This window comes from Pseudophryne corroboree, chromosome 1 (genome assembly GCF_028390025.1).
Source record: "Pseudophryne corroboree isolate aPseCor3 chromosome 1, aPseCor3.hap2, whole genome shotgun sequence".
NCBI classification, from domain to species: domain Eukaryota; kingdom Metazoa; phylum Chordata; class Amphibia; order Anura; family Myobatrachidae; genus Pseudophryne; species Pseudophryne corroboree.
Window position 1 is genome coordinate 185341351 of NC_086444.1, and position 24870 is coordinate 185366220.

At 42.9% G+C, this 24870-nt stretch overlaps 1 protein-coding gene and 2 pseudogenes across 7 annotated transcripts in view; 1 reads left to right on the forward strand and 2 right to left on the reverse strand.

The window, feature by feature from the left end:
- Positions 1-24870, reverse strand: part of EDIL3 (EGF like repeats and discoidin domains 3) — a 1054167-nt gene that overhangs the window by 255926 nt on the left and 773371 nt on the right. The window lies entirely within an intron of this gene.
- LOC134953910 (5S ribosomal RNA) lies at positions 7331-7449 on the reverse strand (annotated as a pseudogene).
- Positions 8818-8936, forward strand: LOC134953921 (5S ribosomal RNA; annotated as a pseudogene).

Genomic DNA, 24870 nt, shown 5'->3' on the forward strand with positions numbered 1-24870 from the left:
AAGAAATGATTTTGCTGCGGGGGAGCCAGCTAGATTGCAGGATAAGACATGTAGTATATCTGTATTTCTGAAGACACCACTGCCTGAGAGTGCCCAGGAGACATTCTTTTTGAGCTACGGAGAACTCTTCAAGAAGAAGAGATGAAGAGGACACATACTGTACACAACCTACAAGGTGTGACTATATAAAACACAGATGCTGGCAATGATCAGTTGGATAGTACAACTGAAGGTTGTACTGTATAGTCATACAGAGCAAACGGGAAGTAAATAGCATATCGTGTGATAAAATGGAATGTAGCAAACTAATCTGGGGTATTCCAATATACTAGGTATAGATTTGGGGGTAGAGAGTTAGGGCCGGATTAAGGATTGTGGTGGCCCCAGACCAACTGAGTGAAAATGTCAAATGATATACACAGTCGAGTCACATTATAATGACCACCAGCTAATAGCCAGAGTAACCGCCGTGTGCAGCACTGACAGCAGCTAGACGGGCCGAACTGTCATTTTAGACGCATCTTGTAGCCTTCATGTTCAATTTGGTGGTGAGCTGCTCCACTGTAGTGTGTTGGTCAGCCCTCACGCACTTTTGTAACTGACGTTGACCTCTCACATTAATGGCACGTGGTGCTCTGCAGTTTCTGTGATGGTTATTCGCAATGGTGCCATTTGTCCAGTCACAATATACCTTCATCACAGCAGCATGCGAACAGTTCACAAACTGCACTGCTTCAGAAATATTGTCACCCTTGGCCCGAAAGCTGATAATCATCCCTTTTTGCAACTCGGATAAATTTGCCCCTTGTACCCATGACAGCATCCAGTGATATGTGTGCAGATGGCCTATCGCACAACTTATATACCCACCAATCCAGCGCATGACACGTGATGTACTTCATGGGCCACGCACTGCCAACATCAAATGTAGAAGGAGGTCATAATAATGTGACTCGACCATGTACTGATGATGCTATTAGAAATATAATATGTTACTACTTCTAGCACCACAAATGTGTTGAACAAGCTGGAGTGCTCCAATTCACACTATGCTACACAGTGCCCCAAGTTTACATTATGATACACTGCCACCCAGTTCACATTATGCCACAAAGTGCCCACAGTTCACATTATGCCACAGTGACCTTCTTGTTCTTCCTCCTTGCCTCTCCCACTCAGATCCCCCACCTGCTCTGACAATGTTGCCTATCATGAAATCAGTTTTTCCAGCCGCCATTCTCACGGGTTAGTCCAATACTGCTGAAGTAGCTATGTGTGGGAGCCCCCGTGTGCAACCGACCCAGCTGCCATATTGTTAATCTGGCACTGTATAGAAAGAAGGGAAGCAGGAGGTAATATGACAACTTAGAGCTATAGTACAAGAGTGTTCTAAAACATTTGCAAGGATTACACGCAGCAAAACAGTATAATGAGGTACAATGGCTTGCTGTGAACCGGAACCTACTTCACAGGAGGCGGGAGTTGCCGGCGCCAGAGCAGGAGCAGGTGCAGAGTGGAGCGGCAGCGTTGAAAGAGCTGCTGCTCTGTGCGGAAAGTGTGCAGGAAAGTGTGCGCTGGGGCCAGAGCAGGAGCGTGTTCAGAGTGGAGTAACAGTGGTGACTGAGCTGCCGCTCTGCGCGGAAAGTGTGTGAAAGAGAGCTGAGTGATCAGAGCGTGCAGCAGAGAGCTGCTCCGCTCCGTGTGTAAGGAGCCTGCTCAGGGAAGAGAGTGTGTGGGTGACGATGAAAGGGAGCTGACTGATCGGACTGACTGATCAGAGAGGGCAGTGGAGAGTGGCTGCCGCACTGTGAGTAAGGAGTCTGCTGCAGGAGTCTGCTGGGTGGCTCTGTTGCAGAAGGTCCAGAAAGGTCCAGATTCCCACCGGACACGCAAGTATCATTAACGTTACTATATTGACTGTTTTGCTGTTTATTGTTTCTCTTCACAGCTAGGCTATATTACAGTATTGCATAGTTTGTATTGTTTTGTTTTTTTGTTTATATATTTATTGATTTATTGATTTTTTTATTTTATTTTTTGTTGCATTTCAGTCGGTAACGGAGTTAGAGTTCTAACAAAATGGGTGGGGCCGTGATTGGGAATTTCACTCAGTTATGTCATGTAAGATGTGTGAATACATCTGCGAGAGATTTGTGTGAATGGCTGCCCTAGAAGCCCAGGTAACTGACCTAGAGCTGTCCATTACAAGACTGAGAGATATTCACAATCTAGAGCAAAACTTAGATAGAACGGTGGAGGAGTTGCAGGGGGTCACACCGGTAAACGAGGACAACCAGGTAGCCAGTTGGGTCATGGTTAGAAAGAAGAAAAAGATGGGTAAGAGGGGTAGGCATGACATCTCTGAACTATCAAACCCGAACAAGTTCACCCGATTGGATGAAGATTTGGTGCATGATAGTGAGGAAATGATGGGACAGGAGGAAACTGTTCCCTCTAGCAACCAGAGGAGTGGTCCCTCCGGCACAGATGGGAAAAAGACAGCAAGATACTTAGTCAGATCGTGGTGGTAGGGGATCCAATTATCAGGAAGACAGATAGGGAAATTTGCTACCAGGACCGTGATCGCCATAGAGTCTGTTGTCTCTCGGGTGCTCAGGTACAGCACATCGCGGACCGGGTAGATAGATTGTTGGAAGGGGCTGGGAAAGACCCGGCAGTCTTGGTGCATGTTGGCACCAACGACAAAGTTAGTGGAAGGTGGGATGTCCTTAATAAAGATTATACGGACTTAGGACAGAAACGAAGGGCAAGGGCATCTAAGGTAATATTCTCTGAATTATTATCTGTGCCACGCACTAGCCCAGGGAGACAGAGGGAGATTAGGGAGGTAAATGTGTGGCTTATAGAGACTGGTGTAGGATGGAGGGGTTTGTATTTCTGGAACACTGGGCAGACTTCTCAGTCATGCGCCATCTTTATTGTCGTGATGGATTGCACCTGAATGAGGAGGGGACTGCAGTGCTGGTGGAAAGGATGGCCACAAGGTTGGAGGAGTTTTTAAACTAGGAGCCTGGGGGGAGGGCTAAGCTAGAATCTATGGGTCATACAGTGAGAATAGTAAGGATGGAGGTAGCAAACTAAATGGGGGTGGAGAAGGGGGGAGGGAATGAGCAGCCAGTAAGGATATTAACATGGGTTCTAAAAAGGGTAGTACAAAAGGTATTGCCAGGACATTAACTAACAACGACTGTGGGTCAGCACTACGGCATAAAGAAAATTATGTCCTTATCACAAGGGAACACACTTATGTCGGCTGGGAGGGTTTCGTAAGACTTGATGGTTCGATCAGAGAAATTAGTAAGGAGGGCTGTATGATGTATGATGGGGTGGAGATGGAAGGAGGAGAATAACTGTCGGTAAGAGTAAGTACGGGAAAGCATTAATAAATAATGATAGAATACCATTAAAAAAAACAAACGGACAAGGGAAATAGTACACTAAAATGTATGCTTGCGAACGCAAGAAGCCTATCAGGTAAAATGGGGGAATTGGAATTACTTGCATTAAAGGATCAGTATGATATTACAGGTATAATGGAAACATGGTTGGACGACTCTCACGACTGGTAGCAAGCTTGGAGGGGTATTCTCTTTTCAGGAGGGACAGAGTTAAAAAAGGGGAGGAGGTGTATGTCTTTATGTTGAACAATCTCTAAAACCGTACTTAAAGGAGGTTATTTATGAAGGGAAAGGAGATAACGTTCCCTATAGATTGTAAGCTTGCGAGCAGGGCCTTCCTACCTCTATGTCTGTCTGTTTTTACCCAGTTTTGTTCTATTACTGTTGTTCTAATTGTAAAGCGCAACGGAATATGCTGCCCTATATAAGAAACTGTTAATAAATAAAATAATAATAAATAACGTGGAGTCACTATGGGTTGAAATCTCAAGCGGGGGTAGTGATGCTAAAAAAAATTGTTATAGGCACGTGCTATAAACAGCCGAATGTTAGCATACAAGAGGAAGAACAACTCTTGCAGCAAATTGAAAAAGCTTCGGGATTAGGGGACATCCTTGTGATTGGGGATTTTAATTATCCTGATATAAATTGGAGTAACGATTCATGTGTAAAAGCTAGGGGTAACAGGTTCTTAAATACGTTAAAGGATTACTACCTGTCTCAATTAGTCGAGGACCCGACTAGAGGTAATACTATTCTGGATCTAGTAATTACCAATAATGTGGACATTATATCAAACACTAAAGTTGGGAGACCTTAGGAAACAGTGATCACTATAAGATCACATTTGACATCAGTTAGAAGAAACATAGCTATAAGGGATCAACCAAAACATTTAACTTTAGAAAAGCTAACTTCAGTATACTGAGACATGCACTAAATGACATTGACTGGGAAGTTTTGTTTCATAGTAAGAATACTATGGAAATGTGGGAGGCTTTAAAAGGGTTGCTCAATAGCAACATTCGCAAATTCATTCCTATGGCAGTAAACACAGGAGTACTAAAATCAAACCGATGTGGCTTAATAAGAAGGCCAAGGAAGTAATGGTCAAAAAAAGATGTGCTTTCAAAGCATTTAAATCTAATGGAATGGTGGAGTAATTCTAGTACTACAAGGAATGCAATAAAAGATGCAAAAAAGTAATAAGAGCAGCTAAAATAGACAACGAAAAGCAAATCGCTATAGAGAGTTTAACCAATCCTAAAAAGTTTTTTAAATACATAAACAGTAAAAGGTTAAAAATGGAGAAAGTAGGTCCAATAAAAGATGAATTGGGAGTCTTGATTAATGATGACAAAATAAAAGCAGAAATACTGAACACATTTTTTTCATGAGTGTTGTCGAAGTCGGAAAATATTACAAACCCGCACTACACATACAGACACCATTCAGAGTGGCTTCTGTGCGGTTGCGTATTAGCCGTGCGTGCGCACACCCGGACGCTGCATACATTGGCTCGGGAAGCCCTGTGTATTAGCGTGGGTAAATACGGTGACATACGCAGTCGCATAGAAAGGCCCCCAAAGCCATATTACATATTCAATCCTTATAGTACAGAATTTGTACAGACTGTAATCTTCAAAGGCAAGTTACTGTTCACACACAAGCTAATCAAACCACACATACACATTCTTCTAAAACAATGTCTTGAATATATCAAGACATGTCTTGTTTACGCAAAGGTTTGTGATCATGAAACAGGCAACCTGATCTGTGAGGAAAGTAAATATCTCTAGTTATCCTTATTGTTTCAGAGTGTATACTGAAGACAACACAAACCGAACAAGTCATCGTTTGGTGGGAGCCAGAACAATGGGAGACAAGTATCCCAATAGATACACATAAGCCTGCATTTTTAAATTATTAACTACAGGCAGCCTGCAGTCTAGAAAACCTTTGATGTAATAGCAGGGAAACACTTATGTATATATATATATATATATATATATATATATATTTGTGTGTATCTTGAGAATGGTTGGTCATTTCATGTGTAGGATCATGTTGCTTGGAGATAGCATGACAGGGTAACATAATGAACATGGAAATATCTGTCACACATTGCATGTTTCCCAAACTTGGTACACACATTGCACATAGTCTCCCCTTTCCCCTCATGCAACTTTTACTTATTTGCAAGGCACAACAAGGGAATTATACACCTTTACAGTATGCGAGGGGACAGTAACTGATCAGAGCATCATGCATGGTATCTACATGTTCGGATAATTATGAGTAATAATCCGGTGTTGGTTTGGAGAAGATCGCATGTCGTTGCGAATAGTTATTTGCAAAGGCAGATTAAAGGTATATTCGTGTTTATTATGTACTTGGTATGCGGTGGGAATCCAGAGCTGACCAGCAGTACACACCCCTGGATCAAGGCATCGCCCATATCTTCAAACCGACCAATGACCTCTCCTGTACTGTAAACGACCATCCCTCCAACCAATCGGTGGAGAGCATACAACCCCATTGTATTGTATTTTGGGCAAGGGTATATAAACCTTGCACCTGGGCCGGTCGCTCTCTCTCTCTTGCTCTAAGGTCATCTTGCCAGATCGACTAGAGGACCGGATCCAGGTTGCGCAGGCGAACCAATGTACGTATCATTGGGTGTGACTCTCTCTCTGTGATTGAATTGTATTGTGTTGTACCATTTATATTTTAACTTATTGTAATCCCCTTTTACAAATATATTATTACTTGTTGCTGCTATGGACCACAACATACAATCAAATACTGGTGTCGCATTCAGTTTCTGTTGAGCGTTTGTATAGTGTAATTGCCACACCTAGAGCTGCCTCGTGCTCTCAGCGTGTCGGTCTGTGTGTATGTACTGAGTGTAAGCTGCACGGCTATTCCGGCATGTGTACGCAAAGTGCGTGCACAGTACGGGACTGTGTACGCTAACTGGGGACAGAGTACTTAGGTAAAGGATTTATTACAGCGGCCGCAGCGGCTTCAGTTACAGTGTGCAATAGGGTTTAGTGGCTGCTTTCCAGGAAGTATATCGAACTTCTCAGTTGAGGGCATCGTCCGGCTCGTCTCATACCCGGCTTTTGCACAACATTACAGGCGCTTGCCAGCAGCAAGGGTGGATTAGCATTATTATATTGTGTTGAGCTATCTTGTGCTGCTGAACCGTGCCTGTACTGCATTGGTTAGGGATGCTGGCGTGAACCGCAAGGAGCAAAGAGAAGAAAAAAGAAAGACTCTGTGTTGGGGCACGCTTAGAAATTAGAAATAAGTTTATTAAAACTTAACATTTAATTGGTAATGAATAAAAGTAATAAGGAGTTTGATACAAAAAAATTGTTCAAGAACACAAAGTAAACATATGTATTGACAAAGATCAGGATAAGCCTGATACAAAATTATGGGCACCTGTGGTGAACAATATACTGAAAAACATAAAAAAATAAAAAAATATAACAACATTTTTTTTTTTTTATATTATTAAGGTGCCTGAGTTAATCAAAATTCAAAATTAGGGTAGAGGTAAATGATATGTACATATAATCACCGCAGTGACAATTGTAGGTAAGCACCTAATCAAAAAACCTCATGGGAATAGATGAGAGGCACAAAGGTTCATAATTGAAATGTCAAATGACTAAGGGTAATCACCTGGTAGAGATTCTGTTTGCTAAAAGGCTAGATCCTTATAGATAACAAAGCATTTAAGAGAAAAGTATGATTATTAAAGATACACAAAAGCATTGATATATAAGCCTAAAGGCAAAGCCAAATGTAGATAAGTAGAAGGTTTGCGGGAAAGTTGGATATGGAATAGGTAAGTTCAGAAGTTGCTCTAACACTTCTGCTGTTTGTGATCAGAGGTCACAATCTTACTGCACCTGATATTCCCAAGGGGTCACCCTACTAGGTACTGATCAGGCTTATCAGCGCTTAGCTTCCAAGGTCGGATGAGATTGGGCGTTGCTGCTGAAATATGGCAGTAATAAACACTAAGATACAAATGAGAGAGTGTAATGAGTAGTGAGCAACAAGGTACTTCTGCTGTCCAGTTTCTAGCGCAGATTCTCTGTTGCTGTGAGCATTGCAGAGAGTGGTCTCGCATCTGGATGAGAGGGTACTAAAAATAGAAGTGAGATATGCTCAGAATAGGAAGGAAACCCTGCCTTCTGCTGTCCACTGTCTTATATAAATATATAGCGGACAGTGGATGAGAGAGGTGGGTTAGGCTTACCTATTGAGAAAAAGGTGGTGGGAAAATTAGAAGAAGGAGGAGAAATGGTAATGTGGTGAGATCACAAATTAACAAAAAATTAAGTAAATTATGAAATAAAACAATCATGAAATCAACGATTAATTGGAAAAAGGAAAGTAAACACAGACTGCATGGTAAAGGCTTACCAAAATGGGTATAAGACCCTGTTTATGCAGAAGGGATTCTACAAAAAGGTATTACATTTAAAAGGAAATACCAAAAAGTGGTTTAAAACAATAATTAAGGATCAAAAATAGCAAACATAGAAAAAGCAATATTGATTATATATCAGTATCAGTTAAATAACTGGAGTCCAAATGGGCACATACAATACCAGGGAGTCCCAGAAAGTGATCTGAACTAAAAGGAGTTCAGCATCACTGAGCACAGACGGACCGTTTCACCAGGGTGGCTTGAACAAGCCACCCTGGTGAAACGGTCCGTCTGTGCTCAGTGATGCTGAACTCCTTTTAGTTCAGATCACTTTCTGGGACTCCCTGGTATTGTATGTGCCCATTTGGACTCCAGTTATTTAACTGATACTGATATATAATCAATATTGCTTTTTCTATGTTTGCTATTTTTGATCCTTAATTATTGTTTTAAACCACTTTTTGGTATTTCCTTTTAAATGTAATACCTTTTTGTAGAATCCCTTCTGCATAAACAGGGTCTTATACCCATTTTGGTAAGCCTTTACCATGCAGTCTGTGTTTACTTTCCTTTTTCCAATTAATCGTTGATTTCATGATTGTTTTATTTCATAATTTACTTAATTTTTTGTTAATTTGTGATCTCACCACATTACCATTTCTCCTCCTTCTTCTAATTTTCCCACCACCTTTCTCTCAATAGGTAAGCCTAACCCACCTCTCTCATCCACTGTCCGCTATATATTTATATAAGACAGTGGACAGCAGAAGGCAGGGTTTCCTTCCTATTCTGAGCATATCTCACTTCTATTTTTAGTACCCTCTCATCCAGATGCGAGACCACTCTCTGCAATGCTCACAGCAACAGAGAATCTGCGCTAGAAACTGGACAGCAGAAGTACCTTGTTGCTCACTACTCATTACACTCTCTCATTTGTATCTTAGTGTTTATTACTGCCATATTTCAGCAGCAACGCCCAATCTCATCCGACCTTGGAAGCTAAGCGCTGATAAGCCTGATCAGTACCTAGTAGGGTGACCCCTTGGGAATATCAGGTGCAGTAAGATTGTGACCTCTGATCACAAACAGCAGAAGTGTTAGAGCAACTTCTGAACTTACCTATTCCTTATCCAACTTTCCCGCAAACCTTCTACTTATCTACATTTGGCTTTGCCTTTAGGCTTATATATCAATGCTTTTGTGTATCTTTAATAATCATACTTTTCTCTTAAATGCTTTGTTATCTATAAGGATCTAGCCTTTTAGCAAACAGAATCTCTACCAGGTGATTACCCTTAGTCATTTGACATTTCAATTGTGAACCTTTGTGCCTCTCATCTATTCCCATGAGGTTTTTTGATTAGGTGCTTACCTACAATTGTCACTGCGGTGATTATATGTACATATCATTTACCTCTACCCTAATTTTGAATTTTGATTAACTCAGGCACCTTAATAATATTAAAAAAAAAAAATGTTGTTATATTTTTTTATTTTTTTATGTTTTTCAGTATATTTTTCACCACAGGTGCCCATAATTTTGTATCAGGCTTATCCTGATCTTTGTCAATACATATGTTTACTTTGTGTTCTTGAACAATTTTTTTGTATCAAACTCCTTATTACTTTTATTCATTACCAATTAAATGTTAAGTTTTAATAAACTTATTTCTAATTTCTAAGCGTGCCCCAACACAGTCTTTCTTTTTTCTTCTCTTTGCTTTAACTATTACTGACTCTGGGAGCACCACCAACCCTAATAATTATTTAGATGTCTTCATTAAGAATCTTTAAATTGAAATTTAGTATCGTTGGTCATTCCCTGAACAGTTTTCTACAATCTGTGTATTAATCTATGTTCATCATTACCATATTTTTCCTGTGCGGAACCAAACCAAATTTCTGTTAACTCCGTGAACCGCAAGGACAAAGGAAAAAAAAAAAGCCATTTAAAAGTTTGTTGTTTTTTCTTTTGCACATGTAACCTTGCGTAAAGGTGCACACAGCGTACACATACTTTGCATCCATCCCACATATTGTTGCCATAGGTTATAACGGTCATTTATAGGTTTGTGTGAAACCGGATACATCTGTGTTGCTATATACATTTGAAGTAACTGTGTTAATGATATAGGCCCTCATTCCGAGTTGATCGGTCGCAAGGCGAATTTAGCAGAGTTACACACGCTAAGCCGCCGCCTACTGGGAGTGAATCTTAGCTTCTTAAAATTGCGACCGATGTATTCGCAATAATGCGATTACTAACTACTTAGCAGTTTCAGAGTAGCTCCAGACTTACTCTGCCTGTGCGATCAGTTCAGTGCTTGTCGTTCCTGGTTGACGTCACAAACACACCCAGCGTTCGCCCAGGCACTCCCACCGTTTCCCCGGCCACTCCTGCGTTTTTTCCGGAAACGGTAGCGTTTTCAGCCACACGCCCCTGAAACGCCGTGTTTCCGCCCAGTAACACCCATTTCCTGTCAATCACATTACGATCGCCGGAGCGAAGAAAAAGCCGTGAGTAAAATTACTTTCTTCATAGTAAAGTTACTTGGCGCAGTCGCAGTGCGAACATTGCGCATGTGTACTAAGCGGATTTTCACTGCGATGCGATGAAAAATACCGAGCGAACAACTCGGAATGAGGGCCATAGTTGTAAGAACACAAAACGCAGCTCTGGCTTTTAGGTTAAACAGAGCATATGTGGGGTGTGTTCGTGAGCGACAATAGTTTATATCGCTCACATTTATACTGTGTGATTTGTTTTAGTGCGGGCGCACTTTTGTACACATGGCCCGGACAAAGTACGTGAGCGCGCACAAGCGTGAAAAGGCACGTGCGGTTGCGTAATTACGCAAGTTGCATAAGATCGCTAACGCCAAGGACAAACCACACAATAGTTCAATTTAAAACGGAGTAGTAGATGTTTATCTACAAATAGCACATAACTATCCGGTTTCAAACGCAGATTAGAATAACATTGATAAAGTGTGTTACCTCTGGGGAAAGCTATCAGTTAACAGGAAAGGATATTTTTCTGATCAGAAAACTATAGAGTGTTAGTGTGGGCTGAAAAAGGTGTGAATGTATTGAACCCCGCTTGGTGAACTTGGTGAACTTGGTGAAACTCGGTGAACTTGGTGAGCACGGTCTAGGTGAACACGTGCAACGGAGTGTGATAAAGCTTTGTGAAGTTGTTGTTTTAAAGGTTTTTTTTCTTGGTATTACACTCCGGCTGTTTTGGAGCACAGTGTGAAGACTCCAGTGATCCTACTACTTATAGATAGCAAGTGTCTATAAGCGGTACGATTGGACCGCACGGTTGTGTGAGCGATACATGGCGCAACGTGATACGAAGTTTTGCATATTTGTGCGTAAATCTCGTCATCATACGCGTTGTGTAAAGCACATGCAAGCGTGATTTGTGTAAAAATTGTCTTTTAGGCAGATATTTACTGGGTACGGTAAGTTACTCCTCAAGGCCCAGGGGATATAAGCCGAAGTAGGGCCTGCACTGGCTACGAGTGTCTGCTAAATAGGGCGGATCCGTGGTACTCGGAGCAGAAGAAGTTAGTGGAAGAACTTTGAGGACTTCCACCGTTAGACTACTGTGTTTGGAGCATTTTAGAAAGTTTTCCCGTGTTAAAGGGGTCCACAATAGGAGCCAAGTGCACAACACAGGGATGTTCCTCAGTCAGTGTTCTGACAGCAGAATTGAGACCATGGGGGTCAGCTCGGTTGGTAATGTGGGGGAAGTATGGTCCCCACACTGAGACCTTTTGTGATGAATGGACACGAATGACTGTGGGGGATAAAGCATCATTTCCTGGGATAGGTAGTTTTGATCAAGAGGTACTATACAATGTAAGGATTAGAATATTTCTTCTCAAATCCAGAAAGTAAAGGCAGGGCCGTCTTAACAGCAGTGTAGGCCCCTGGGCACAGCAATGCACTGGGCCCCTTACCTATCCTCCAGCGGTAGCGTTGGGGGGTGCTATCAGTGGCAGCTTTGATGTCCCGCGGGCGGTAGGGGGTGTACTATCTTTCGCTCAGTATGTTGGACCTGTAGCAGTAATTTCTGATAATTACTCCTTTACTGCACAGATGAGACTAAACTGTAGAAGGGGGCATTGGACTGAATGAAGGGGCCCTGGTACATAACTTCCAGGGTGGTAGGGGGTGTTTAATATGTAGGGGAGGGGTGGATAGTGGAGTGGGCTTAATATTTATAATTTTCTGGTGGGAGGGCAGCTTGCTTGACTGCAGATATCTCATGTTCCTGAAAATATATTTCTTAGCTTTGAATGGGATAAAAACCTAGAGAGTCCCACCTTTCAGGAGGTGCTGGGGACTTGGGGATCAGAGTTCAGGAGCCAGAGCAATCCACCAACGAAAATCTAAAACTGCATATTAGGCGTGTGGAGCTGGAGCAGGGATCAGCTGCTGGTAGGCTGATATCTCTGGTTCTGGGCATAGTAGAGACAAGCTGCCAGTGTCCACCAAAAGGGGAAAGTCCCAGCTTTTTGGTTATATCATCAGAGAAACTCTAAGTCATACAGAACACGCGATATCTGGCTGGGAAGAGCAATTAACAGGCTTGGATGGGGACCCCTGCTTTCAAGTCGGATATTTCCAGTTCCCCAGGGCCGATTTTCAAAAACCTGGTACCCCTGGAAAGAGGGGACCCTCAGCTATTAGCCTAGGGCCCTTACACTCCTGGGGCCCTTGGGCAAGAGCCCATTGAGCTCATACGAAAAGACGGCCCTGAGTAAAGGGTAAGGCATACAGATTGTTTAAACTTGTGGCAACAAGAGGGGGATGTGCAAAGGGAGCTTGCTCGCACAGCAAGTTCCAAACCAGGCAGAAGCGTGAATGCGACCGCACCACCACCACCATATGTTGATGGAGAGAAGAGTGTCACCACCAATGATACAAAGGTAGAGGTCAGGGAAATGCGCAGTGAATGTATTAAAACTAACGCTTGTACCTTGTACCCTGTTTTACCTTCTCCCCAAGATTACAGCAACGTAGAGGATGAGCCTAGCATGATCTCAGCCCTTGCCCTGGCTGCCACCATACACGACACAAGGGTGGGCATTGCCCAACCACCAAGGGCAGTGGCCACATCAGCCAGTGAGGGGGCAGATGAGATCATGGTGACTGGTAAGTACGGTACCGTCCATTATGCAGAAACAGTGACTCCCCGTTTTGTAGGGACAAACAAGAAAGATGTGGTTAAGTTGCATCCAGTTAGGGTGATTGCAGTCCCTAACGGGAGAACTGACACTCAGGGGGTGACCCCAATCAGGAACATTGCAATGTACTGTCCCTGGTCCCGTATGGAGCTGAGGTCAATTATGGCAGAATTCCCTGACCCCAGAAAGGATTTAGTCGGATGCCAGAAATATATAAGAGATTTAGGACTTTCCCAAGAACCCACAAACAAAGATTGGCGGACGATGTTGCGAGCGAGTCTCCCCTCTAACATTGATATTCCAAAATTTATTACAGACTGCAACCTAGATGCAGAAGTGCCACTCACTGATGTTTACAATCAGGAGAATGTCAGGCAAATCAATATACAACTAGGTTTGTATTTCCCAGCCGTAGTTAGATGGAATAAGATTTTTTCCATAGGACAGAAAGAGAATGAACTGGCATCCGAATATTTCCACAGAGTTTTGATGAAAATGGCTAAATTCACTGGGATTGAGGATATTAGAGACAATGTCAAACACAGGGAAGTAGCTGTCTCTGTATTAATGGAGGGATTGAAGGAGGCACTGAAAACCAGGGTGCAAACTTCTCTGCCAAACTTGAGGGGTATTACGGTGACTGCACTTAGGGAATCAGCACTGGAGCACGACCGTAATATCCAGAAAACCAGGGAGGCACAAGGGGAGCGGTTGATGGTGATGAGCATCCAAGCACTGGAAGGAGCACCAACTCGACCAAAATCCCAGGCCCCTGACACATGGAAAAAGCCAAGAGTTTGTTATCTGTGTAAAAGGGAAGGGCATTATGCCAGCAATTGTAACAGCACACAAAAATTCAGACCCCCTAGACAAGAACACGAGCAAAGTAATTATACACATAGAGGAGATCAGGGATCATACAGGAGAGAGTACGAGCCGCATAGAGGGGAAACAAGGAGGTACCCACCACGGGAGGACTGGCAAGCCCCCGAAGATTTACCGTTATCCCCCTCACATATCATAGCCGCCAAAGCCCAAAGGGTGGGTCCACGGCCCCAATAGAGGTTAGGCCACACCTGTAGTCTGCAGCCTGTGAAGCTGATTGCTGGCCCTGGGAATGAACCTGAGGTCTTGGTCAAAGTAGCAGGAACACTACAACCATTTCTTGTAGATACAGGGGCGGCCAGATCTGTACTCAAAGCTCCAACCAATTTACTGACCACGGGCAAAACAATTTCGGCAATGGGAGTAACAGGAACAGTGCAACAATACCCTTTGAGTAGACCTGCAGAGATTACGATAGGGCCCTTGCAGACCAAACACTCTTTTCTGCTGGCTGCATCGGCTCCGACTAATCTGCTCGGCAGAGATTTATTGTGTAAAATGCGGTGTGTCATATATTGTACTCCTGAGGGTGTCTTCTTGGATATACCCGAGAATCTTGTTCAAGAAGTGCAAGATATATTAGACACCCCTCAAAGGCTAATGTCGCACTCTGCTGTTATAGACAAGTGTCCATCAAAGGTAGAGGAAATGATCTCACAAATACCGGGTTCCCTTTGGACCAAAGATGGACAAGACACTGGATTGATGGCGAATGTAGCTCCAGTAGTAGTGCAAGTAAAAGATGGTAGGATAGCTCCAAAAATCCCTCAGTATCCTCTGAAGCCAGAGGTAGAATTAGGAGTGTACCCCGTCATAGAGCGCTTGCTACAACAAGGCATCCTAGTCAGGATGTCCAGCACTGCCAATAGTCCCATCTTCCCTGTGAAAAAGAGTGGGGGGAGAGGTTACCGGCTAGTGCAGGATTTAAGAGGGGTCAACAAAATAGTTGAGAGTCAATTCCCCGTATTGCCCAATCCAGCTGTCATCTTGATGCAGATCTCCGCAACCTCTTCATACTTCACTGTCATTGATCTCTGTTCTGCCTTCTTTTCTGTCCCTCTCCACCCCGACAGTCAGTACCTTTTCGCCTTCTCTTACAGGGGAATACAGTACACCTGGACTCGTCTCCCCCAAGGCTTCATTGACAGCCCAAGTATCCCAAGCACTGCATGACTGTTTGCAATCCTTTCAACCTGAAAATGGCTCAGTGCTACTACAGTATGTTGATGACTTATTGTTGTGCTCTGACTCATTTGAAACGTCCTTGGCAGATACGAAGCAGCTGCTGCTTCACCTCTCCCAGACAGGACACCAAGTTTCAAAGGATAAATTACAGTTGTGCAGTAAAAGGGTGAGGTATTTGGGGCATTGCTTGACACAAGGACAACGACACCTCACTGCTGATAGGATAGAAGCGATTCGCAACATGACTCTGCCACAAACCCAGCAACAGATCCGCACTTTCCTAAGAATGTGTGGGTACTGCCGAAACTGGATCCCAGGGTTCTCCATACTGGCTTTACCTTTGCAAGAGATGGTCTCTTCAAACAAACCAGATCGGATTTCGCACACAGATGAGTCCAAACTGGCATTTGAGAGACTCAAACAGTGCCTATCACAGGCACCTGCATTAGGTATGCCAGAATATGGGAAACCCTTTGAATTGTACGGTACAGAGTGCTGGGTGTGCGGCAGGTGTTTTAACACAGAAACATGGTGATGCCAGCAGACCAGTAGCATACTACAGTGCACAGTTGGACACTGTAGCACGGTCTCTCCCCACATGCTTGCGAAGTGTTGCAGCGATAGCTTTGCTAGTGAGTAAGAGCAAAAACGTAGTGTTAGGACACAACCTGACCATCCATACACCTCATGCAGTATCAGCTTTACTGAACTCTGCCCAAACCAGACATGTCTCATCTGCACGGTTTACAAGGTGGGAATTATCACTAATTGCCCCTGTAAACATCACCATAAAGAGATGCAGCTCACTAAATCCTGCAACTTATCTGCCAAGTGTGCCTGGACAGGCACAAAGGGTGGAGGATGAGAATGATGGTGAAGGAGGATTTAGTGCAGACACTGATACGCATGATTGTATGGAATATCTGAACCAGACTTTCACTGCGAGACCTGACATTAGTGACAACCCACTGGAAAACGTAGATTTTACTTTTTACACTGACAGTAGTTGCCACAGACAGACGGACTCGGGAGACCTGTGTACTGGATACGCAGTCGTAGATGACAGAGGTATCATAGAAGCTGAGCCCCTGGGCCCACCGCACTCAGCACAAGTTGCTGAGCTGGTCGCCCTAACCAGAGCGTGTGAATTGGCCAAGGGTAAGTCAGCTAATATATACACAGATTCTAGGTATGCCTTTGGAGTGGTACATGATTTCGGGGCCCTGTGGCGCCTCAGAAATTTCATGACAGCAGCTGGCACACCCGTGGCGCATGCGACCCACATCAAAAGATTGCTATCAGCAATACAAGACCCCGACAGAGTGGCTGTTATCAAGTGCAAAGCCCACACTTACAGTCAAGACCCAGTATCACTTGGTAACAGCCGGGCAGACGAAGCTGCCAAGGCAGCAGCAAGTTCAGCCACACTAACCAACATTACACCACTGATGACATTTAACACAATAAGCACACAACAACTCATTGAAATGCAAGATTTGTGTTCCCTGCAGGAGAAGTCCGTCTGGAAGGCGAAGGGATATGGAAGAGAGTCTTCGGGCCTCTGGACAGATGGGCACGGTAAGCCAGTGGCCCCCAAGGCATATCTTCCAGCCCTAGCAGAAGCAGCTCATGGCCTGACCCACTTGGGCAAGGAAGGTATGTGCAAACTGGTCAGGGCATACTGGAGTGCACCAGGGTTCTCATCTCATGCAGGTAGGAGGGCAATGGCTTGTATCACCTGCATGAGAAAGAATGTTGGGAAGACAATACCGACGGAACCATCCCATATCCCTCCTACGGACGACCCTTCCAGGTAATACAAATAGACTTCATACAGTTACCACCCTGTAGGAATCTGAAATATGTCCTAGTGTGTACAGATGTCTTTTCAAATAGGGTAGAAGCATTCCCCGCTGCCACAAATACTGCTACGTTCACTGCAAAGAAAATTGTGCAGGAATTTGTGTGTAGATATGGTATCCCTAGAATAATTGAAAGTGATAGGGGTACCCATTTTACAGGTGAAGTCTTTCAGGTCATGTGCAAACTGATGGGTATTAATAGCAAGCTACATACTCCGTACCGGCCACAGGTGAGCGCAAAGGTGGAGAGAATGAATAGCACTATTAAGAACAAGCTTAGCAAAGTGATGGTTGAAACTGGATTGTTGTGGCCAGAGGCATTGCCACTAGCGTTGTACAGCATCAGAACCACTCCCAGGTCCCCACTTAACCTATCACCCTTTGAAGTTCTTTTTGGGCGACAACCTCACGTAATGATTGACCCCCAGGATGATTTGAAATGTAATAATGAAGTGACTGTGCAATATTTGGTTAGGATGAGCCAGCAGCTCAGAAATCAACAAAGAAATCTAAAGCTGGAGATTCCTGACCTACCAAACAGTAATTGTCATGACATTGAACCTGGGGATTATGTGATGATTCGAAATTTCTTACGCTCAGGTTGCCTCATAGACAGGTGGGAAGGACCATACCAAGTTTTGGTAACCAGCACAACAGCATTGAAGGTTGCCGAGAGAGAGACTTGGGTCCACTCGTCCCATTGCAAGAAGGTCGCTGACCCAGAGAAGACTCGTGACAAAGAGCAGGTGGAAGAGAACCTCGTATCACTAGAGTGCTTTTTCCGGGAAAGTTGAGAGGCAGGACTGTTGAAAGGCATCTGAGCATGGAGAGTAACGAGAGATAGAACGGATGTCGTACCATTTTCTTTTTTCACCTCCCCCTGCATTTTTCCTTTCTTTTCTCCTTCTTATTTTCCTCCTTTCCCCTAACGAAATGGATCGGTTACAAGAGACTGCGTTTCGGGTTCTGTTAGTGACTTTGGTTTTAATAAGGACAACTTGTTTTTGTGAGGGTCCCAGAGAGGTGGAGCAAGGATCTGGAGTGAGTTCTGATGGAGAGTACGGGTTGGTAGGACCCCAGGATCAGCGTATCACTTTCACCAAGGCTAGCATCAGAAAAAGGAAATCCACAAACCGGAACCCAACTCATCAATCACCAAAAATGTCATTTTATTGTTGTAAGTACCGTTACATGTCTTCTGTTCATCTCTGTAGGGCTAGGTTAGTGAAACACACATAGTCATTAGATAATAGGGACACATAATTTTTCACACATATGGATCCCCACGATGTATCATCAGATAAATGTGCTCCCCATTTATCATATAGCTCGGTGGAGTTTGTTGGACCATGTACAGACCCGAAATACGGGATGAGAAGGAATATAATGAATACTTCGCAAAACCTAGAAGCTTACACTGCACGATGATACATTCCCCTCAAGCATTTACTCATACATACACGCTTTTTCCTATCACACTAGGCCACACATTTTCTCACCTATGACTTTTTCTCTCACTTCAAGGTGCATACTCTAACACTGTATCTATGTATTATTATGTAAATATTTTCTGCATATTAATTATGGCAGTTATTGTTGACTGCCAAAGGGTGGACTGTCGAAGTCGGAAAATATTACAAACCCGCACTACACATACAGACACCATTCAGAGTGGCTTCTGTGCGGTTGCGTATTAGCCGTGCGTGCGCACACCCAGACGCTGCATACATTGGCTCGTGAAGCCCTGCGTATTAGCGTGGGGTGTGGGTAAATATGGTGACATACGCAGTCGCATAGAAAGGCCCCCAAAGCCATGTTCCATATTCAATCCTTATAGTACAGAATTTGTACAGACTGTAATCTTCAAAGGCAAGTTACTGTTCACACACAAGCTAATCAAACCACACATACACATTCTTCTAAAACAATGTCTTCAATATATCAAGACATGTCTTGTTTACGCAAAGGTTTGTGATCATGTAACAGGCACCCTGATCTGTGAGGAAAGTAAATATCTCTAGTTATCCTTATTGTTTCAGAGTGTATACTGAAAACAACACAAACCGAACAAGTCATCGTTTGGTGGGAGCCAGAACAATGGGAGACAAATATCCCAATAGATACACATAAGCCTGCGTTTTCAAATTATTAACTACAGGCAGCCTGCAGTCTAGAAAACCTTTGATATAATAGCAGGGAAACACTTATGGATATATATATATATATACTCGCAATCGGCGGCACTCGTAAATTATTAGACATAGGCAGGGATGTGCTTGAAGCACATCCCTGCCTATGTCTGATAATTTACGAGTGCCGCCGATTGCGAGTATATGTTTGGAGTACCCTGCATGCGGGACCCCTACGGAAGGCACCGGACCATTGCTACATTTGACTGTATGTGCTGCCTACCTGGACACTTTTATATATATATATATATATATATATATATATATATTTGTGTGTATCTTGAGAATGGTTGGTCATTTCATGTGTAGGATCATGTTGCTTGGAGATAGCATGACAGGGTAACATAATGAACATGGAAATATCTGTCACACATTGCATGTTTCCCAAACTTGGTGCACACACTGCACATAGTCTCCCCTTTCCCCTCATGCAACTTTTACTTATTTGCAAGGCACAACAAGGGAATTATACACCTTTACAGTATGCGAGGGGACAGTAACTGATCAGAGCATCATGCATGGTATCTACGTGTTCGGATAATTATTAGTAATAATCCGGTGTTGGTTTGGAGAAGATCGCATGTCGTTGCGAATAGTTATTCGCAAAGGCAGATTAAAGGTATATTTGTGTTTATTATGTACTTGGTATGTGGTGGGAATCCAGAGCTGACCAGCAGTACACACCCCTGGATCAAGGCATCGCCCATATCTTCAAACTGACCAATGACCTCTCCTGTACTGTAAACGACCATCCCTCCAACCAATCGGTGGAGAGCATACAACCCCATTGTATTGTATTTTGGGCAAGGGTATATAAACCTTGCACCTGGGCCGGTCACTCTCTCTCTCTTGCTCTAAGGTCATCTTGCCAGATCGACTAGAGGACCGGATCCGGGTTGCGCAGGCGAACAAACGTACGTATCATTGGCTGTGACTCTCTCTCTGTGATTGAATTGTATTGTGTTGTACCATTTATATTTTAACTTATTGTAATCCCCTTTTACAAATATATTATTACTTGTTGCTGCTTTGGACCACAACATACAATCAAATACTGGTGTTGCATTCAGTTTCTGTTGAGCGTTTGTATAGTGTAATTGCCACACCTAGAGCTGCCTCGTGCTCTCAGCGTGTCGGTCTGTGTGTATGCACTGAGTGTAAGCTGCACGGCTATTCCGGCGTGTGTACGCAAAGTGCGTGCACAGTACGGGACTGTGTACGCTAACTGGGGACAGAGTACGTAGGTAAAGGATTTATTACAGCGGCCGCAGCGGCTTCAGTTGCAGTGTGCAATAGGGGCTAGTGGCTGCTTTCCAGGAAGTATATCGAACTTCTCAGTGTTCACCAGAGAAGAACAAATGGTGCGAGTAGTCCATAACGACAGTGACGATAATGACACATGGCTAGATAATTGCTTAAGTGGGGATATAGTCCAGGAGAGACTAAGCAAAATTAAGATTAATAAATCACTGGGCCTAGATGGACTTCATCCGAGGGTTCTTATGGAGTTTAAGTCACAACTAGCAAGACCCCTATACTTGATCTTCTATAGTTCAATTCGATCAGGCATGGTACCAAAAGATTGGCGTATAGCGGAGGTAGTGCCATTATTTAAAAAGGGAAGTAAAAATCATCCTGGTAACTACAGACGAGTTAGTTTGACATCTATAGTGGGGAAAATATTGGAAGGAATTTTAAGAGATAGCATAGAGGATTATCTGCAGACTGCTAAAATTAATAACATAAACCAGCATGGGTTTGTGAGGGACAGATCATGCCAAACTAACTTAATTAGTTTCTACGAGGAAGTGAGCGACAATCTTGACCAGGGGAACGCTATGGATGAGGTCTATTTAGATTTTGCAAAAGCCTTCGATACAGTGCCGCACAGGAGACTGATTGTCAAATTAATGACGCTTGGCCTAGGAAAAACTATTTGTACATGGATAAGTAATTGGCTGGACAACAGGGAACAGCGAGTATTAGTCAATGGGATGTTCTCCAGCTGAGCAACAGTAGTCAGCGGAATACCACAAAGGTCCGTACTAGGGCCACTATTGTTCAATATATTTATTAATGACCTAGGAACAGGCCTGGAAAGCACAGTGTCAATCTTTGCTGATGATACTAAACTATGTAGGGTAATTTCGGAAATCGATATGGAGTCTCTGCAGAATTACTAATTTAATCTTGAAATTTGGGCATCCAAATGGAGAATGAGGTTTAATATAGAAAAATGCAAAGTTATGCATTTTGGGACAAATAATAAACTAGCATCCTGCACATTAAATGGGGAAAATCTAGGGGGAACATCAGTGGAAAAAGACTTGGGGGTACTCATAGATAATAAGATTAATAACAGTACACAATGTCAAAGGGCAACAAAGAAGGCAAGGAAGGTGCTAGGATGCATAAAACGGGGAACTGAGACAAGGGGCGAGAGTGTAATCCTGCCACTGCACAAATCATTGGTACGTCCGCACCTGGAATATTGTGTTCAGTTTTGGGCACTGCATTATAAAAAAGATATCTGGGAAATTGAAAGAGTTCAAAGGCGAGTTACTAAATTGATTAAAGGGCTAGAGGCACTGGATTACGAAGAAAGACTTATTAGGTTTAATATGTATACTCTAGAAAAGAGGCGTCTAAGAGGAGACATTATTAATATCTTCAAATATGTAAAGGGCAATACAAGGAGTTATCAAGGGATATGTTCATTAAAAAAACTCTGTATAAGACACATGAGCACTTGCTGAGGCTAGAGGAGAAAAAATTCCACACACAACGTAGGAAAGGGTAATTCACAGTTAGGGCAATAAGATTTGGAACTTCCTGCCAGAGAAGGCGGTAATGGCGGACTCAGTAAATACAGGCAGCATGAACAGAAAACTACACTACTACAGACCACAGCAAAAGAATGTGACCAGCATATACTGTAGGCGTGGAAGATACTAATCTCTTTACACCAACACATCTGTAAGGAAAGAATATAACTGTCTGGAATACTTGGTTGGATATAGGTATACATCAAAAGATTGCCTACAAACAGATTTACTGGCTGCCGCTTCTTAGATAAACAGCTCAGAGGCTTCATTTGCAAGAATTTAAACTACAGTAGATGATGAGCCAGAACAAACTTTCCCAAAGTATAGGAAAATGGTGGGAGAAGGCGTTACAGTAGGTAACATCGCCAGGGAAAAAGAAAAACACCTAAAACAAAAATAAGATAAAAACAAAATAAGGAATAAGGGAAAGATTAGGAAAAGCAGTAATAATATATATAAATAGTCTACAAATCCTTACTAAAAGTGTAGATTTTTGTTCTGCAAAGTCTGAAATCAAGATAATCATGTCAAACCTTTTTCCACTATTAATGATTTTGTAACCAATAAATAGACAAATTGTAAAGTAAAGAATAAAACTGAGAATAACTACAATACCTGTGTTCAGAAATAACCAATCACAAATCATGTTCAAAGGTAATTAGCATACCCCTGCCAGTGATCAATGTCATTGTGATTAACCCAAATGAATCAGCTCTTTCTGTAGGATTTCCTTGCAGTTTCTTAGTTACTTCCTAATGTCATAGCCATGGGCCGGGATGTAATGGGAGCCGATAATACCGCCCTGAAAATGAACGCATCACATCGGACATTACAAATGTGCGTCTATTCACCGGAACTTGGGCAATGTAATGGCGTGCATTCATTTCCCGTCTTCAGAGTCTTAGATCCGTGGTGTCGCAGTATTTAGACTAGAAAATGTCTGATATTTGCAGAACAACTGGAATGCGTCTTTTAGTATAGGAGGACCACAGTGTCAGAAAAAGTCACCCATTGTCCCCTAAAAGTCCCATGATTAATGCAGCACACACCCTAAATAATCCCCAGTCCTCCAGGAGGCACAAGCAGTTTATGTTGATTTAAAAGATATGCAGCATGGATATATTTAGTGTGTAATTGCGACTGTATCTAATTATGTTACAGTGTTTAGCTGGAAAACAGTGTAGCATAACATTTTGTATGCAAATACAGTGCTTATTACACACAGAATATGGGCATGTTGCTTATCATTTTAAAGAGCAGGAGCAGATTGTGCGTCCTATTCCAATCGCTTCATTTTAGAAGCAAAGCTATGTGAATAGGACGCACAAGCAGCTCCTGTTGTTTAAAATGATATGCAGCATGCATATATTCATGGTGTGTAATAAGCATACAAAATGTTATGCTACAATGTATTCCAGCCATACACTGTAACATAATTAGATACACTCACAATTACACACTGAATATACTGTAGCCATGCTACATATCATATCATCAAGTACAGTACATGGAGTATTTGGAAATTATGAGCTGATCATCTTCCCACCCTCCCGCACAACCTCACCTCCCACAAACTCATTATCCATTGATGGCACGACTATCTCCTCTAGCCCCCAAGTACAGTATGCTGTTTTAGTGTAATCCTTGACTCCTCCCACTCCTTCAAACCACACATTCAGCACCTCTCACAAACCTGTCATTTTCATCTCAAAAACATTTCCAGGATCAGACCCTTTCTCTCCCGGAATGCCACCAAGATCATTAACCACTCACTGATTATTTCCATACTGGATTACTGTAATATCCTTCTAACTGGCCTTCCTGACAATCTCCTCTCTCCACTCCAATCTATCCCCAATGCTGCAGCCCGGCTCATCTTCCTCACCACATGCACTACATCCACCTACCCTCTCCTTCAAGTCCTTCACTGGCTTCCCTTCACTTTCAGAATCCAATTCAAACTTCTCACACTCACTTACAAAGCACTCATCCACTCCTCTGCCACTTACATCTCTGACCTTATCTCCCTTTACACTCCCATCCGTCCTCTTCACTCTGCTAATGCACGCCGACTCTCCTGTCTTCTGATTACTTCCTCCACTCCTATCTCCAAGATTTTTCATGTGCTGCTCCCTTTCTCTGAAATTCTCTACTTCTCCCCCTCAGACTCTCCACCTCTCTACAGAATTTCAAACGGGCTCTTAAGACCCAGTTCTTTACCAAACGCAGCCAAATCTCATCCTAACCCTCTGTCGCACGCTCGGTCTACCCCATCTGTGTCACCCTTATCTGTCTGCCCTAACCTTTAGAATGTAAGCTCTCATGAGTAGGGCCCTCTTCCCTCATGTGCTTATCTTTTTCTTACTTTAATAATCCTCAACTGCCCAAATCCTACAGTTTTCTGCCACAATGATACTTATCTCAGTGTCGTCTACTGATTTAGTTATGCTTAGTTACCCTGTACTTGTCCTATATTGTCTTCAGCTGTAAGTCACTGTTTTCTTGTTTTGATTATGAGAATACTGTATGTACTCTGTAATTGGGCACTACAGAACCCTTGCAGCGCCATATAAATAAAGAATAATAATAATAATATAGGCATGACACGTATCATTGGTTTCAGCTGGAACTGTTTGTGCAACCAACTTAGTACATTTATATGACTGTAATACACACTTCTTGGGGAAAAATATGTAAAAATTACATGTACAGTACGTGGAGCATTTTTACAGATCAAAGGTTTTTGGGGTTTATACGTGTCAAAATGTATTGAAAAGTGTTTATTTATTGCAAATGTGCTTAAGATGTGGGCTTATAATTGACTTCTAACATTTTCATGACAAATTCGGCCAAAAAAAAC